The sequence below is a fragment of the Acomys minous genome (genome assembly GCF_964271855.1).
Source record: "Acomys minous genome assembly, chromosome: 12".
Taxonomy (NCBI): domain Eukaryota; kingdom Metazoa; phylum Chordata; class Mammalia; order Rodentia; family Muridae; genus Acomys; species Acomys minous.
Genome location: NC_140493.1, coordinates 36141631 through 36160805, shown reverse-complemented (window position 1 = coordinate 36160805; position 19175 = coordinate 36141631). Strand labels below are relative to the sequence as shown.

At 40.7% G+C, this 19175-nt stretch overlaps 1 long non-coding RNA gene across 1 annotated transcript; it reads right to left on the bottom strand.

Annotated features, from left to right (window-relative positions):
* Window positions 1–12453: 12453 nt before the first annotated feature.
* Window positions 12454–18226, bottom strand: LOC311579933. Its single transcript, XR_014773295.1, has 3 exons — window positions 18139–18226; window positions 13283–13529; window positions 12454–12662 (listed from the first exon to the last, which is right to left on the bottom strand). It is a non-coding gene; the product is annotated as an uncharacterized lncRNA (long non-coding RNA).
* Between the last annotated feature and the right edge of the window lie 949 nt (window positions 18227–19175).

The window sequence follows — 19175 nt, the reverse complement described above, 5'->3', positions numbered from 1 at the left end:
TGTACTTTTCCTGTGTGGCCTGGCAAGGTAGTCCCACCAGGAGGAAGTGATAAAAAAAAAACTGGCAATAGAGTCAATGTCAGAGATAGGCTCTGCTCCCTTTACTAGAGGACCTATATGATGTCTGAGCTGCCCATCAGCTACATCTATGTAGGGGGCCTTGGTCTAGTCCATGCAGGCTCCTTGGTTGGTGCTTCAGTCTCTACAAGTCCCTCTGGGCCCTGGTTAGTTGGCTCTGTTAGTTTTCTTGTGGTGCTGTCATTTGGAGTCATTTTAGTGCTATATTTCTTTAGCAGAACAATAGTATTTGGTTATTCCCTAGGCTGGCAGCCTATTTATTATTAGGGTCTTGGCCTAAGCAGTACCAGGCATTGGTTGCATCTAATGGACTGAGCCTTAGATCCAATCAAAGAGTAGTTGGTTACTTATACAACACTTGTACCATTATTACATCAGTAATTCTTATAGGCAGGTTGCTACTGACGGTTGCATCTGGGTTGATTATTACCTTTCTTTATCTGGTAGGATTCAAAATGCCTTCCAATACTATGAATTCTAGTCAGTATTTGTGAAGCCTTTCCTTATGCATCAGCTAGATTTCTCAGTTTGATGATAAGTGTAAGCATTGTCTTCAGCAATGTGGGGACCCGTGCCAAATTCTGCCATGTCAGAAATCCTGTGCTTAGGCTGTATGCTGTGACCTTCGAGTTGCTTACCACAAGGTCTTGTGTTCTAGGCTATCCTTGGACTATTTACCTTTGAAAGAAGTAGAGAAGTCTCAACTTGGAACCACCCAGAAGATCTAGGAAGTTCTTAGAAGGAACTACTCAGAGAACTAGGAAGATCTACAGGGAGCGATTTAGGCTATTGCATTCTTGCCCAGGGGCTAGGGTGAGTGAGATAAGAATAGATCCTATTGACCTTGCTCTATATATGTTCCTGCTAGTCGGCAATAAAGTGAATCTTGATCAGAAATGTCCTGACTTGATTCGTTATTTTTCGCGTCTCTGTATCCTACTTTCAATCCCCACTCCCTCTTTCAGGTGAACCCTGATTCGATTTTTCCCGCGGACTGGGACCCGACACAGCAATAGGAACGAGCCATTAAAAATAAATCATAAATATTTCAAACAAAAATTTTAGCATATATCCTAAAATCTTATTTTCCACCAACCTTGAAAATCTAAAATAAATGAACGCATGTTTAGACTTTATTACCCACCAAAATAACATAGACAAATCTAAAAGAAGCAATGACATTGAAGCAGTATTTTTAAATTTTATTTTTTTTATTCACTTCACATCATTGTTGTTGTAGCCCCATCCGTCATCTCCTAGTCCCACACTTCCTCCATCCCTTTCTCCCATGCCCTCCCCTATTCCTCAGAAGAGGGGAGACCCCCTTCACATCCACCCCAGCTCATCAATTCGTATAAGGACTTAGTGCGTCCCCTTCCCCTCTGGCTTAGCAAAGCAGTCCTACAAAGGGAAGTGAATGAAAAACTGGCAAGAGAGTCTATGCCAGAGAGAGCCCCCGCTCCCCTTAATAGGGGACCAGCATGAAGCCTTAGATGCTCATCAGCTACATCTTTGTAGAGGGCCTAGTTCCAGTCCATGCAGGGCCCTTGGTTGGTGCTTCAGTCTCAGCAGGTTCCTCTGGGAACTGGTTAGTTGGCTCTGTAGTTCTTCCTGTGAAACTCCTGTCACTTTCAGGCCCTTTTCTTTCTCCCCACTTTTCCACAAGTCCAATGTTTGGCAGTGAAACTCAGCATATGTTTTAAGGAACTGCTGGGTGGAGCTGCTCAGAGAAAAACTCTGCTATGCGCCTGTCTGCAAGCATAGAAGAGCATTGTTAATAGTGTCAGGGGTTGGCTCTCTTCCATGGGGTGGGTCTTAGGTTGGGCCAGTCACTGGATGGACATGCCCTCAATCTCTGCTCTATTTTATCCCTACACATCTTGCAAGCAGGGTAAATTTTGGGTCAAAGTTTTTGTGGGTGGGTTGGTGGTCCTCTCCCTCTGCTAGGAGTATTGTCTAGTTAGAATATATGGCCCCTGGAACTAGGAGTCTCTGCTAGAGTGCCCCCTCATATACTCCCAGAAGCCTACCCTGACTTAGGTCTGTATCTTGTCACAAAGATGCCCCCACCCACAGTTTCTCTTTTCTCTATGGGCCTTCTGTCCTCCTGCCCAGATCTCCCCAGGTCTGATTTCCACACTCCTATCTCTTTGTGATTCCTCTCTTACCTTGTTCCCGCTGTTAAATCACTACCTCTGTCTATTCTATTTCCCCTTGAGGGTCAGACTTGGATCTCACACCTTGGATCCTCCTTGTTACTTATATTCTTTGGGTCTGTGCATCGTAGTATGTTTATCTTGTACTGTTTGGCTAAAATCCACTTAAGTGAGTATATACCATTTGTGTCTTTCTGAGTCTGGGTTACCTCACCAATCCTACATCCAGCAAAAGACTAATACCCAAAATATATAAGGAACTCAAAACATGAAACACAGATAAAATAACCCAGTTCTCAATGGGTGAATCTTGGAGGGCTGAGAAGCACTTGAAGAGAGATGGCTCAGAGGTTAAGAGCACTGATTGCTCTTCCAGAGGTCCTGAGTTCAATTCCCAGCAACCACATGGTGGCTCACAATCATCTATAATGGGATCTGATGCCCTCTTCTGACCTTAAGGTATACATGAAGGCAGAGTGCTGTATACTTAATAATAAGTAAGTAAATCTTAAAAAAAAAAGAAATACTCAAAGTGATGTCCTTAGTCATCAGGGAAATGCAAAACAAAACAAAACAACAACAACAAAAAACCCTCTGAGATTCCATCTTACACCTGTCAGAATGGCTAAGATCAAAGACTCAAGTGATAGCACATGCTGGTGGGAATGCAAACTTTTACAACCACTTTGGAAATAATCTGGCACTTCCTCAGAAAATTGGGAATAGCTCTACCTCACAACCCAGCTATACCACTCCTGTGTAGAAATCCAAAAACTGCTCCACCATATAACAGGGAGACTTGCTCAACTATGTTCATAGCAGCTTTATTTGTAATAGCCAGAATCTGGAAACAATCTAGATGTTCCTCAACGAAGGAATGGTTAAAGAAACTGTGGTCCATTTAGGCAATGGAATACTACTCAGCTATTAAAAACAAAGAAATCATGAAAATTTCAGGAAAATGGATGGAACCAGTTGTGTATTTTTATTCAGTATTTCCAGGTGATTGTCTTCCTCAATCACCTCATCTTCAATAAAGTGTGGCTGCAAAGTGCTAGCATAAATGTGCAAATGCATGGCAAACACAGAAAGTAGCCACATAATCTCTATATTGGAAGGGACTCAAACGTTCTGCAAAACATTTCCAATTCTCCACAGTATCCAAGTCCATCAGGAAAATATGCAGGGATGTGAAGCAAACCTCCTCCCATAATTGTCAATTTCAATTATGCTATCCAATCTATTTTGGCTTGTCTATGTTTGGTAAAATTCTGTCTCTTGTGAACACCTCTCTGGGACCTAATGAACAGTCTTTAAATAAAAATAGAGATAGAAAAAAAAAATTAAGAAATCTTGAGGAAGAACGTTTTTGCGGGGAGGGGGGGGGCTCTGATTTCAACTTACCTGTCAATCTCTTCAGTTCTTTAACTGAATTGGAACCCCGAGTGGACCTTCAGGGCAGAATATGGAGTCCCACGCAATTAACAGATGCAGAAGGTTAAAAGAACGTGGAGAATTGCCACAACTGGACTTACGGGAGTCATAGCCAGGGCTTATAGCCAGAGACAGATGATTTTAATTTCCCATCTCTCTTTGATGTTGTTGTTGACAGGCAATGTGAAGCTGGCTCCCTTGAGCCTACTTTGTCCGAATTTACTGGATTTGCAGGTGTTTGGCCTCATCCCATCAATGGAAAATGATATAAATGGTCTCTCAAGGCATGCTCAGTGCAGAAGGATCTCATGTATCATAGAAAACTGGAATGTTATAGTGAGCAAGAAATTCAAGATGACCAAGGCTCTTCTTGATTTTATCTATCTATCTATCTATCTATCTATCTATCTATCTATCTATCTATCTATCTATCTATCTAAACTCAGTTATATTATACAGTGCTGACTTGATGGTGTTTTCTATTGTTTCTGTTATTGTTGGTCTCAACACTCTACTTTTATTTCCTGTTATCAATTCCCAGCTTAGTACCATATCTCTCCATTCTTTCCTTCTCAGAATTAAGTACTCTCATGCATGTATGGAAAGATGTATGGTTCCTTGGGAAATCATTTTTATGCCCACATGTGAGTTGTGTTTTTATAAATATAGTATACCTTCCATCTTATAGTCTTAGGTCTTCTCCATTAGCACTTCTGTGAGTTTGTATTTTGCTTTGCTCATAGCAGTTGCTTAGTAAGCCTGGGAATTCTCTTAGCACTTTCTCCCGGTCACCTACCCATCTGTGAAGATGTACACCAGTCTGTCATTCATCTCTCATTTCCGTGTACAATGCTGGGATAAATGTCTTAGATTTACTTCCTTTTGGACATGTGGCTAATTTTCTTTGGGATAGATAGTAAAGAGGGGGCTTTTAAAGGTTTAATGTCATTCATTAATGTGCTTTCATTACACGTTTTAAAATGATTTCTCAAGGTGACCTCTTTGACATGTACGTTGACCTATAGGAGATTCGTTTCTCCTATATACACTTACCTACTTTGTCTCTAGCTGTTGGCAATACAGTGGGTTTAAAGTGTGTGAATTGGTCTAATGGCATTTCCGGTTATTTTTCTCTAATTATAGCTCAAGAATCTCACTGCATATACTTTTCAGGTTTCACTTACTGGAAACTGTTTACCAATATTCTTGACCCATTTTTCCTCTTAGTTCACCGTCTTCAATTTTCAAGGAATCTTAAAATATTCTGAATCCAACCTTATGCTGGTTTCTGACACTGCAGATGCCTTTGCTGGTAAAGCCCCACCTGTTCGTTGCATCTGTTAGGTCTTTTGTGTAACACAAACCTGCCATTCTTTTGTAGTGCACACGTGGCCTCCGTCTGGAGCACAGCCCTTAGGAAGCTCTTCCCAGTTCCGTGATTATCAGGATGTCCTATCCATTTCTAGGCTTCTTCAAGGTTAGCTTTAACCCACATGTATACTATCCATGACGTGGGGTGGAAATAGATCTTTTCCTATTGCAGATCATTTTATCCAGTGTTATCTTTTTAATAATTCATCCTTCCATATACCTCGTGAGTCCTAATCTGGTGACAAATCAGTTCCCTGCATCCTGTTCTTGGCTTCCCTTCAATGTTTTATATGCCTATTTTCACCTTGTTACACTCCACACTGTGGCCTGTGGTAGTTTGTCACATCTCTTCCCACTCCTTATTTAAAAAAAAAACCCAGCAATTATTTGCATAACTTGCTATTTTTGCCTAAATTTTAGAATGAGCTTGTGTGCAATATTGATTGAAATAACATTAGATTTGTAAATTACGTTCAGAACACATAACACATTTATTTTTAAAAACTAGTCTCAGTATTAAACAGGCTATATTACCATTTTGTGTAACTTTTCTTTCAAGAAATTAAATATAATTTAAATATTTATCTGTGGGTATTTGATTCTTATAAAGTAGCTGATGGAATTTTTTTTGCTTTTCAGAAGTATTTTAATTTTACTTTTTCTGATAAGGTCTAGTGTAGCCTAGGCTAGCCTCAAAGCCTCTAAATAATAATGAAGGATGATCCAGAACTCTCAGAATCCCCCTGCCTCCACTGCTGCAGTGCTGGGGTTACAAATGTGGGCTACTACATTCAGCTTTATTATATTTCACACATGTTGTTGTTGTAGAGGAAACTATCTTCTTCATGTCAAGTCTGACTTCTTTAGATGAAGTTAATATCTTTAAATATTAAATTGTGAACACAAGATGTATCTTGATAAATACCCTTATGCCTCCAATAAAGTCTTAATAAAGTCAAACTTTTTAAAATGAAAATAAACATTTTTGATGAGTGCCCATGTAATGCAGTTTTAAAATTCTATTATAATCCCATTCTCTTTTCATTTGAAATCTAGAGCTCATGTGTTCCATGTCTTCTGTTTTAGATCAGTCATGAAACTTAGCCCAGTAGGGCTTATGAAGGAAGTTTGCAATGTATTAACTTTAAAATAAATGTTATTTAATAATAAGAAATTAGATATAACGTGTATAATGCTTTTTCTAGGTAAGTAATATAAGATAAATTTAGTTAAAATAATCTTTAGAGCATATTGAAAAGGGTATTTTATCTATGAAAGAAAAATGTATCTAAGATATAGAAATGAAACATAGCAGATGCAGCAACAGTAGCTATATCTGCATTATGCATCATTTTTTATGTTCACAATTTTTCTACATTAAAAATAAAATGTTACTCAAATAAAAAGAGAATAACTTCAAAAATAAGCACAGTTAGGCAAGTAAACTATTCATGAGGTTCCAAGAACATTAAGTTCCATTTTATTCTATTTATTCCCAGTTTTACAGTCCTTTACTGAGCAGAGCATTGTGCCAGATACTAGGAAAGAAACAACCATGAATCAAACACAAGGCGTGCCGCCCTTAGAAGAGTGCATGACTCGACATGCAGCAGGAATGGGAGGAGGCAAAACGCTGACTGTGCACCGCCGCATGCAGCAGGAATGGGAGGAGGCAAAACGCTGACTGTGCACCGCCGTGGCTCTCCTGACCCTCTCCTTCCAAATTGGAATTCTGGCGTTACATTTGAGCCCTTGAAATTTCCATCCCAGGAGTGTGGCTGACATAATCCTCTCTGGACCAAACCAGAGCTGCTGTCTAGGAAGAACACTTAAGAAGGATCTCACAAATCTCCCTGAAATAGGAGCAAGAAAAGAGATTTGGAGGGTACCTGACCAGATGGTTTGATGGGTGACAGCATAGAGGGCAGGGAAGGAGAAGTGCATGGGCCTTTACTGTTGTAGTTGTTGAGGAGGATGATGACAATGATGATGATGATGATGATGATGATGATGATGATGATGATTTGAGATAATGTTTGTCCTGGTTATGTCAACATGACACAAGTTAGAGTCATTTGGAAAGAGGGAACCTCAATTGAGAAAATGCCTTCATAAAATCTGCCTCTAGACAAGTTTGTAGTGCATTTTCTTTTCTTTCTTTTTCTTATTATTTATTTATTTATTTATTTGTTTGTTTATTTTTGTTTTGTAGTGCGTTCTCTTGATAATGACTGTTGTGGGTAGGCCTAAATCACTGCGGTGGTACACCTCCGTCTCCCCAACCCCTGTCCCCATGCCCCCTCCTTACTCCAGGCCTGATAATATGAGAAAGCAGGCTGAGCATGCCATGGACAGCACGCCAGTAAGGAGTGCTTCTCAATGGCTCCCAGTTCCTCCATCCAGCCAGAATAGTGAGGATGAAGGGTAAGGAGAAGTGACGAGGACATTTTTATAACATTAGGCACATCAAGCAGATATTTAAATTACAGGATCTCCAAAGCTCTACATTGGAGGAGACCATATGAGAGAGCACATGGTCATTCTTTCATCTGCAAAGAAACCAACTCAGCCTCTGAGGTAGGAACAACCTAAGGAAAACAATGATGTGCTCGCAGCACTTTGCAGCAAGGAAAGTGCTATATCGCTGCTGTTGTTAATTTAAGAGTATGGTATAATAAATGTTTATTATTGGGGTTATTAGTATTCTGGCTGTATTAGTTAACCCACTATTGAAAACAGTAAAGATACTGATAGATTTTTAGAATAGCCTTATTTCATCTGCAGCATGACAGATATTAATGAATGCACTAAACTCCCTTCCATTATGTCCCAGCTTCTATCCCCAGGCCATCTGCTTTAACCATTTTTACCTGGGCTACTTCCCATTCATAATCCTAAAATACTTGCTAACGTTGTTCATCTGGGCCACTTCTTTCTTACCACGTGGAACTTCAGAGTTCCTCCTCTTGGCCCATGTGGTTCTTTTCTATCCCACGGCAATCCTCTTCTTTCTTCCTCCTCCAGGACCTGTCTCCTTCTCTTTCCCAAGAGCCTTCTCTCCCAAAGCCCAGCAACCTTCGCCACACCCACTTTCCTCTGTCCCTGCCCAGGTAATCGGTTTGGTATTGGTTGAACAGCGAGGCAAGGTTAAACAGCAATATTTGGGGTAAGTGAGAATGTGCTCATCAATCAGGGCAGCAACCAGATTTTAGGAGCCACTAATTAACATCAGGATACATATCACTACACCAACCCTCAACATACCTCATTTTTTTCTAGAAAAGTAAATCAACTAACTTGCCTGGTGTCACAAAGTAAAGTTACTTGCCCAGCGTGGAAAATAAGAGGAGGGTCATAAAATTCAAACCAAGGTAGGATTTAGACTCAAAGGTGCTGCAGATTAGGCATTTCACAAGATCCCTGGCCTGGGTCCTCCTGTCTTCCTTGCCATCTCATGCAGCTGTACGTCTCTGAGCAGGCCTCTTCCTCATTGTAGACTTTCCAATGAGAAAAGCAGTTGTTTCCTTAGGAGAGCCATCTCTGTTTCTCTCTCTAAGTTACCATGTCAATCTAGGGATGGAGCTCAGGCCATCAGGCTTTGGGGCAAGCATCTTCATTGGACAGCCTCTGGATTCCTCCTGTATAATTGCTACCGGCCCCATGTTCCTCCACACGTCACCATCACGCATCTTTGTTCTAGTCACTTAGAGGTTAGATTACAGTCAGCAGGGGTTTTGTATAAAAGCTTCGCACATGAGTTTTGATCTATGAGCATGCTGGATCACACAGTAAGAAGATAGAATTTTGTTTTACGGGCCCTGCCACACTGTTTTCCAGAGGAAGCGTGCAATTCTGCATTCCACTAGCAGTGAAAGAAGCTCTCTGTTCTGCATCCTTGCTGCATTCTGTTCTGGCAACATCTGTTGCTCATCCCCAGACTCCAGATTGCTAGTAGCTGATTTGTGGTGTCTCTGTCTGAAGTTTACAGTTCTTTCATGGATGGCCTAAAATGTTTTGCTTCTATTTGTGTTCCATTTCTACACCACCTTAGGTGAGCTGCACATTTATCGTTGTTTATTCATGTTATCTAGATGTCTCTCTGTTTCTGAAGTATTCAGTAAGTGGTATATATATGTTAGGCATCTACTTTTCTCTCATTTTCACACCATGTCATTTGCTTGCTTTGCTCAGCACCGAAATGGAACCAGTGCTTATAAACTCCTTTTCACCGAAGTGTAAAGTGGATGTGTAATTTGTATAAAATTCCTAGAGTCTCATAAGGTACCGCAAATGAACATATCTAGTCTCTCCACGCAATGTCAGATGCTAAGACAACTGGTCCTTTGAATACTTGGTACCATAGAGGAATCTTTGAATGGTTACTAGACATGTGGCTGTTCATAATGCTTCTAAGGCTAGAGGGCAGGGTTGACTTTTTTTTTTAAATCCAATTTTACACAGTCCAATAATATGGAAAATATAACAAAGAATTACTGGCCAATAGGACTAAATTTTTTTTACCTCAGGGGGCATGGTTTCATAGCATTAGCTCCCCCTGTCACTCTGGTGCTGGGCGATAACCATGGAAGAAACTGTCAAAGGTGGCAAACCTTCATCAAGGATGTTTCCTGTAGCCTTGAAGGGAGAGGGGAATGGGCTCTCAACCCACATGGGTTAGGAGGAGTGGAGTTAGGGTTGAGTGAATAGGTTTTATTTGAAATTTCCCCTTAGGAGTCTCAAATGCATTCTGTATGTTTGGCATTTTATGCTACTGTATATAAGGAAACTCTGGCATTCAATTTTTTACTTACCGCAATGATCCCTTTAATTAAAAATAAGAGCAAACATAAGAAGTAGAATAAAAATAGTTTCTGAATGATAGATAGGGTGTGATGCTTTATATAAACCTCAAATGTACAAAGGAATTAGGTATATTATTTATGGATGCAGACATATGGGACAAACTTGGCAAAGTTTCAGGGTTAATTTTCTCAGGAAAGAAAGGGAAGAAATGGAGATCAGGAAGTCTAACACAGGAACCTTCCCTTTCCCATTCCGTTTCCTTAAAAATGAAAAGCATTCTGAAAAAAAACTGAAGCAAATATGGCAAAATACTGATATTTGATGAATTTTGAAGTGTTTATAGTTGTTTTTTTATTAGAAATACACCCAGAATGCTACATATCATAAGGAATTAGTGAATAAGTATGTTGGAGATAACTGAGAACAGTCAGGCATGGTGGCTCATGCCTTAAATCCTAATACTTCAGAGGAAAAAGCAGGAGCATCACTGTTCCAAGTCAGCATAGTCGACATAGTGAGTTCCAGGACAGCCAGAAAGCCAGAGGAAGACCCTGTCTCAAAAACAGAAATAGATGCAGGAGCAGAAGGAGGAGGAGGAGGGGGAGGAGGAAGAAGAAGAATAACAAACAAAGAGCTGAGCTGGTAGCCCCTGTTCTCTAGCCTGAATGAGGGACTATTCCACAGTCATTCAGAGTGAGTTACAGGAGGATGGGCAGATCACTAAGAGGGAAAAAGAATTGAACTTCACTGTGGCTAGTTTTGAGACCTCAAATGGGTATTCTCACCTTCTGCAGTATAACCTATTCTCGTGCTTTTCTTTTTTTATCCTTTATTTTTTGGTGGATTTCTAGACTGTTAGGTTAACGAGAATGGATGACTTTGAAAGGCTATGTCTTGCCTTTGGGAGAAACTACAATGAAGCGTTTCATGCTCCTGGCAGAATGGGTAGATAAGTAAAGACTAAATAGAAGTCCAGTTAGCTATGCTCAATGTTTTGCACAGGCTCAATTAGATACACGTACTATTTAACATAGGTTTTAATAGGATCTTCATATTGTAAATGATAAGAAGTTTAGTCTATAGGCTAGACTTCACAGCATCTAATAAAAGCTGATGTTCATCATAAGAACTGTTGAAATATGCACTATTATGCTATACTCATGTCATCACTGTGGTAATACAATGTAATAAGCATTAAGTATTTAGTCTGTGGTCCTGATTCCTGCACATGTATAGGAGGGTGCAGGGGTGGTGGTACAGCACTATGCTCCATGGTAAACTGCCACCCTCTTCAAAAGTTCAAATGTGTCATCTCACAAAAGGCCACCATGGCTGGGCCTGTTTAGTGTTGGCTTCCCTCAGAGAAGGAGGCGAGGACCGTCATGGGTCAGCCACACCTCCCAATCAGAACACTCCTGGCCTTGGGGTTATGATAGAGAGAGAGAGACTAGGGGCTATGGGTGGGACAGGAAGAGGAGAGGGGGCTTCATCTGTGCAGTCTGGGAGGACATCATCTCTCCTGGCTTGCAGACCTTCCAATGTGGCTGCTTCAGGTTATCTATGGCCCTGTCCCTAGCTTCTCACCCATTGTTCTGTAAGTGACTTTGATAAGCTCTTTGATTCCCCTAAGACTTAGGACCTGAGGAAACCTTGGTGCAACTGTACCTGTTTGTCACTGGGACCTTAAGAGAAAGGGTAGATAGTGTGTGTGCCTACCTCAGGGAAGGAACGATAGCAACAGGATATATCATGTCCAAGTGTGTATATGGTGTTCAAGAATGTATTTGGGCTCCAACATGCACACACACACACGTGTGTGTGTGTGTGTGTGTGTGTGTGTGTGTGTGTGTGTGTGTGCGCGCGCTTGCATGTGCTCCCATCACCAAGTGCTGGTGGAGACTAGAGGCTGATTCAGGATTTTTTCCACTATTGCTCATATTTTCTTTCCTTCCTTCCTTCTTTCCTCCCTCCCTCCCCCACTCTCTCTTCCTTTTTCCATGCTTCCTTCCTCCCTTTCTCTTCCCTTCCTCCCTTTCTCTTCCCTCCCTCCCTTCTTCCCTTCCTCCCTCCCTTTCTCTTTCCTTCCTCCTTCCCTTCCTCCCTCCCTCCCTCCCTCCCTCCCTCCTTCCTTCCTTCTTTTAGTGGAGTCATTTTCTTCATTGCCCTTCTCCTTACTGTTCTGTATTAGCATCTCTCACAGAATCTGAGGCTCACTATTTTGGCTAGACTGGCTGGTTACCAAGGCTCCGGAATCTTTCTGTTTCTACCTTCCAACAATGAGGTCACAGAACTGTGCCACCATGCCTAGATTTCACACGGGTGCTAGTGATTTGAACATAGCCTCTTGTGTTTGTTAATCAAACACCTTACCCCTTGAGCTATTTCCCCAGATGCTCCAGTCACTCTTTCCTCAAATCTCCCTGCTCCCCGCTCCCCGCTCCGAGAATCTCAATGATATGGATATCTTTTGAACAAAAAGAAGCCAGCTAGTAGTGAGGGCTCCTAGGTAGCTTCTTGCAGAGGAGAGCTTTCTTCAGAAAGACCAAAGCATGATTAGCAGACTGAGACCTGCAGCACCACCTCTACCCTCTATAAGTGGTAAATGCCCAAAGATTGAGTGGATCCCCACTAGCAAATAATGTTACCAATGATGTAATGATGGTTCATAAAATCCCTTTTTATGGCTTGGGAAGCTTCTGGATAGTGGCACACAGAGGTTCCTGGAGGGTGGTGTGCACAGAGCGGATATGACAAGGCATGCCTCTTTCTCTGTGCCTTGCCCTATTCTTCTCTTCCATCCCAGGCATCTTTGTGAGACCCCTTATAAAGAACCAGAAAACACAAGGGTCACAAGAGGGTCAAGGAGGTCAGGAATCTTCACTATAGAGATGCTGCATCAGACAAGGGGTCATGATCTTGAGTTTCAGATTGGCATCTTAAATCGTATGCAGTCTAGTCAAGACTAGAAGTGATACCATCTCTAAGTAAATGGTATCAGAATTGATGTGAATTACAGGGCGCACTACATCTATTGGAGAACTACTCAGTCTGGGAGAACTATCAGTGGACCTTAGTAGCCAGCACTGAAATGTTTGTATTAACTAGTGTGGGTTAAAATCAGCTTAAAAAAAAAAAAAAAGAACTGCCCCTACTTCATCATTAGAACAACTAAGAGAATGGAGAGAACTTTTGTAACTTTCTAAGACCACTGAGTGGTTTATACACTTTCTGGTTTAATTGACTTTTCCTAGATGCCTCACCAAGAGGCAATATAAAATGATGGCTGAGTCTGAGTCTCAGTTTGCCATCAACTAACCCTGAGGACCTAGGGAAGACAACTGTCGTAATTCTCAATTTTCTCACTAAGATTGACTGCAACAAAAAGCACTTGTTTGTAAAAAAATAAATAATAATAAGGGAATTGCTCACAGAGCTCTTACATGTTTTCTTGTATTGTTGGATTCTGGCTATGATTACACTACAACGCAGTGACAAGAGTGAATGATGTGCTATTGAGAAAACATTTTTGCCTGGGACTCTTGGGGTTGAACTTTCCACTTCACTCCCAAGTTCAAATTTGCTTTCTTTCAGTCACAGGAGGGACACCATGCTGAAGATCATTTGTGGATTGTGAGCTTTGATAAAGTGGAGAGCTGGGTCCTTGGCCTCCTTTCTCTTGTTCAAAATCTGCAAAGATGAAGATCAAATTCAGTTTGACTCTGGGAAAGAGGTGAAAAGGGATAACCCTGTTGATGGGTAATATTACGACATATGTTTGGATTTGGACAAGTAACTCACTTACAGTGGATGTCCTGTCACTGTTAAACAGGACATATTGGGGAAGATCCCAATAACCCTGTGACAAATACTTTTCTCAGACAAGTTGGCCAAGCTTACTTAGGCCCAAAGGAACAGTTAGCATGCAGCCAAGGGGAACAGCTTAAAGCACTTAAGAGCTTTTAAAATACAACTTTTCTCTTCATAAATATAAAATAATGTTTATTGTAGAAAATTTTAAAACAGATGCTATGAATTAATGTTGTCCACTAAAAGTTCATGTGTTAGAAACACAATGCCCCAAATCACATGTTAGAGCTATTTAAAGGCCAGCCACTGGAATGCAATTAGGATTAAAGTCAGGAAAGCTAGGCCCGGGTAATGGCTTTACAAGAAGAGGAAGAAAGACCTGAGCTGACACAGAGGATCAGGGTTTTTCACCATTCCACGCCCTCCGTGATGCAACAAGATGACCCTACCCAGATTCTATGCAGACACAAGGAGAATGCCTTTGACTTCCATCCTCCAGAGGCACGAATCAAACAAACTTCTATCAGGGACATTTACTCATAGTAAGAAAGAATAGACTATTATTATTATTATTATTATTATTATTATTATTATTATTATTATTATTATTATTAATTTTTAACTTGTTAACTCTACATCTGGATTGTAGCACCCTCCCACATTGCCTCTAGGTCTACCCTCCCTCATTCATCCCTCCTTCCCTCTCCTCCCTCCTCTTCCCTCCCTCTTCCTCAGAAAGGGAGAGCCCTCCTCCCTTAACATCTGACCACAGCCTATCAAGTCTTATCTGGACTGCCTGTATCCTCTTCTGTGGCCTGTCAAGACTGACCCACCAGGGGCAAGTGATCCATGCATGGGCACCAGAGTCTAGGACAGAAGTAGTCCCTACTCCCCTTATTTTGGGACCCACATGGAGACTGTGCTGCTAGGTCCTCACCATGCATGGTCCTTTGTTGGTGCATCAGTCTCTGCAGCAACCCATTCCTCCACCTGGACTTGTTGGCTTCATTGGTCTCATTTTTGAGCTCCTGTCCCCTCCAGATCCTCCAAATCTTCCATAAGACTCCCTGTGCTCCACCCCAAGTTAGGCTACAAGTCTCAGCATGTGCTTTAATCCTCTGCTGGGTGGAGTCTTTCAGAAGACCTCTGTAGTAGGTTCCCTTCCTGTTCTTTCTCTTCACCTGCTTCCAGTGTCTATCCTATTTACCCCTCTGAATGAGAATAAAGCATTCTCCCTACGGTCCTCCTTGTTATTTAGCTTCTTCATGTCTGTGTTTATAATAATAATGTGGTTATCCTGTATTATGTGGCTAATATCCACTTATACATGAGTATATACCATGTGGATCTTTCTGGGTCTGGGTTAGCTCACTCAGGATGATCATTTCTAGTTCCATCCATTTGCCTGCAAATTTCAAGATTTCCTTGTTTTTAATAGCTGAGTAATGTTCCATAGTGTAAATATACCACAGTTTCTTTATCCATTCTTCGGTTAAGGGACATCTAGGTTGTTTCCAGGTTCTAGATATTATGAATAAATCTGCTATGAACATAGTTGAGCAAATGCCCTTGTTTTATGGTGGATCATCTTTTGGGTATATGCCCAGGAATAGTATAGCTGGGTCTTGAGGCAATCCTATACAATAAAAGATCTTCTGGAGGTATCTCCATCCCTGATCTCAAGCTTTACTATAGAGTAATATTAATAAAAAAATGCACGGTACTGGCATAGAAACAGACAGGTGGATCAATGGAATAAAATCTGAAGACCCAGAAATAAGCCCATACACGTATGGTTACTTAAGTTTTGACAAAGAAGCCAAAAATCATACAATAGAAAAAAGACAGCATCTTCAAAAGTGATGCTGGACTAACTAAATGTCTGTGTGTAGTGAAATGCAAATAGACTCCTAGCTACCACCCTGCACAAAATGAAATTATCAGTGGATTAAAGATTTCAACATAAAACAAGACACACTAAATCTGTTAGAAGAAAAGGTGGGGAAGAGCCTTGAGCTCATTGGCACAGGCGACAACTTCCTGATCAGAATGTCATCAGCTCAGCCTCTAATATCAACAATTAATAAATGGGACCTCATGAAATTGAAAAGCTTCTGTAAGGCAAAGGACACTGTCAACAGAACAAAACGACAGCCTACAGGCTGGGAAAAGATCTTCACCAACCCTCCATCTGACTGAGGGTTAATATCCAAAATATATAGAGAACTCAAGAAATCAAATATCGCCAAACAAAATAACCCAATTAAAAATGGGAGAATTCTCAACAAAGGAATATCAAATGGTCAAGAAACACTTAAAGGGATGCTCAATGTCCCTACTCATCAGGGAAATGCAAATCAAAATGACTCCTCTTACATCCATCAGAATAGCTATGATCAAAAACTCAAGCGACAGCACATGCTAGTGAGGATGTGGAGAAAGGGGAGCACTCCTCCATTGCTGGTGAGAGTGTAAACTTGTACAATCACTTTGAAAATATGGCATTTTCTCAGAAAATTGGAATAGACCTACCTCAAGGATTATTATTTTGAGAATCAATTTTTCAGATATCTTTATGGCTGCTGCATATTTTCAAGTGCAAACTTCTTTATGACATGTAAAGACAATATATTAATCTGTCTACATCTATCATCTATATATCATATATTTATCATCTATCTATATATCTTCTATCATCATCATCTTTCTATCTAATTATTTATCTCTATAATTATGCATCATCTTTATAGCCGTCTATTAAACCTTTATCAATCAATATGTTTCCTATCTTCTATATTTATAATCTACTTATCTATGCAAGTGCCTATCTATCATCTCTGGGTCAGAAAACAGCCTTATCTTTTAAGAATGCAAGAATAAATTACTTAAACCTCAAAGAAAGAATGTGATACCATACCATAAGATGGTATTTCATACAATAATCATAAGACAAGTGATGAATTGAATAACCCAACAGCTCAGCTGTTCAGAATGACTTCTTTGCTTGATGTTAAGACAGGACTCCCTGGTATTGCATTCGGATGGCACAAACACTCCGTTTTCCTAAAGCTTGAGAAGATTTTCCCCAGTGCACACGTTTTTAAATTTATCTTCCAACAATTCTTTTATTATTGCTCAGAAAAATCCTGGGAAGCTGGGAATTAAAATCTTTCTTGCAGATGAAAGGCTTGTTTTCTGTCGGGTCACTGACCTTGGCCTCTTTCTTGGGTTGCTTTTCTGCTCTGAACAAGTGATGGGTAGCATTCAGAGTCAGGTGCCAGGGAACAAGGGTGCTTTTAGGGTTGGTCGTGCCAGGGGCACATGCTTTGTGGAAATCCAAAGTTTTCTATTAAAAAATAAAAAAATAAAGAAGAAAACGAAAGAAAAGCCAAAAAAAAAAAAAAAAAAAAAAAAAAAAAAAAAAAGAAGTCATAGCTAGACACGGCAATGTTAAGGGAGCCTTTTGGTGAATGATTTAATGAAAACATTTCTAGATAATTTAGTGGCTCTTTTAACATGTTGCTAGAAGTTATTTCTTTTGGGTGACAAGTTGATCGTCAGTTGTGTCTGGAAGGTCTGTGGAAAAGGCTGTAGCAATTAAGGAGTCTTGTTGACACATAGTTTGCTTGTTAAACCTCAGCTGAACACCAAGTCTCATTTGCTTTTCGAAGGGACTGCTGGAACCCCTGGCTATCAGTGGAAGAGGATGGAAGGAGAGAGATGAGGCTGCCATTTGTAACTTCATGCCATTTTATTTTAAATTGTTCCTTATCTCAGGTCAGAGTCTTTGACTATGGATAACAGGGAGTGAAAAATGAAGTCCGTGTTGTTGGGAAAAGAAAATAGATTTCTATAAACAAATGGACCAGATGTCAGAGCACATACTTCCCCGGTGAGAACTAAAATGAATCAATAAAGGAAACTAAAGACAAGAAGCACCTGAGCTCTTCTGAGGCAGCGGGGTTTGGTGAATCGTGGGTGAGAGGGAGGAACGGAAGCTCAACACTAAATTCTGCTTTCCTTTGCAGCACAATCAAGGCTGAAGTGCTCACCACAGATTCTCGTTAATCGTGGGGTTGGCAGAACCATCAGTGGAAACTGGAGCTTGGCTGGTTATGAGCTGGAAGCAGGCTAACTCTAAGATAGAGGCCCAGCTTCAAATGTATTCAGTGCACAAACAGAGCAAATAAGATGCATGCCAGCGACATCCTGTCCCCCTTCTGAACAGTTTCCAGAGAGGCCAAGGCCAGCATCTCCTCTGGGCTCTCCTTGTTACCCGTCCTTCAGCCCACTCAAGGAGTTATCCTTGCTCTTTCCCGTACTTAAAATCATGTTGTAACTACTTTTTTGTTTTCTAAACATTCATTTTAAAAAATTATTTGGTGGGTATTATATAGCATTCATTTGGAGGGATTTTTAATCAAAATTTTTTTTGAATTAAGGTATAGCTACATAGCCCATAGCTGATGTCAAAATCAAAATCTCCTACCTCAGCCTCCTGGCTGTTTGGATTGCAGGGCTGTGTCACCATGCCTGGGTCTAGGTACTTGTTTTCAGCTCATTTTCACCAAAATGCATCCTTCAAGAGAATGGCAAGTCAAATAGTCACAGATCTTTCTTGGAGCTACCCCACCCCTTTTTGTTTTTGTTTTTTTCCTTCTTCCAAGACAATTTTTAGAAATATGTTTCCATATATTATAACATGCCCAACACCTTAATCAAACATACTAGTGGACTATAAAATTTTGATGCCATTGCATATATCCTTAGCATTTGCTAGCAAGGCTCTGCATTCAATCATCAGAACCAGAATAAAAATTGACACATTTCTTGTTCCTCTCAGCACTGATCAAGATGTTCAGCCTTTATCCTACCTAGTACATCCTCACAAGTCAGAGGAAAGGAAGAATATGCTGGGCTCTGTTGAGCAGTGACACTGCATACAGTGCTGATGGGATATCCCCATGTCATTCAGTTTTCTTTCTGGAAACAACTGTAGGCAATGAAGCCAGTGGAGAAATTGTTCGGTTGTTGGCTTATTTATTTTTGATTCAATTCTCACTTTGAATGTTTATCTGTATTTGAATCTGAATATTTAGGAAGCAGTATTATCCACACATGGCATAACTTTCTCAACAAGTCATATAGTATTATGAGGATGAGATGGTGTGGTGGTTTAAACAGGGTTGGCCCCCATAGACTCATGTGTTTGAATGGTTGGTCCATGGCGAGTGGCACTATTAGGAGGTGTGGCCTTATTAGGAGGCCATGACCTTGTTAGAGGAACTATGTCACTGTGGAGGAGGGCCTTGAGGTTATATATATATGCTCAAGCTCTTCCCAGTGTGGAATCTAGTTTCCTCCTGGCTGCCTTCAGATCAAGATGTAGAACTCTCGGCTCCTTCACCAGCACCGGGTCTGCCTGGATGGCTGCCATGCTTCCCGCCATGATGACAACAGACTAAACCTCTGAAACTGTAAGCCAGGCTCAAATAAATGAGTGCCTTTCTAAAAAATTGTCTTGGT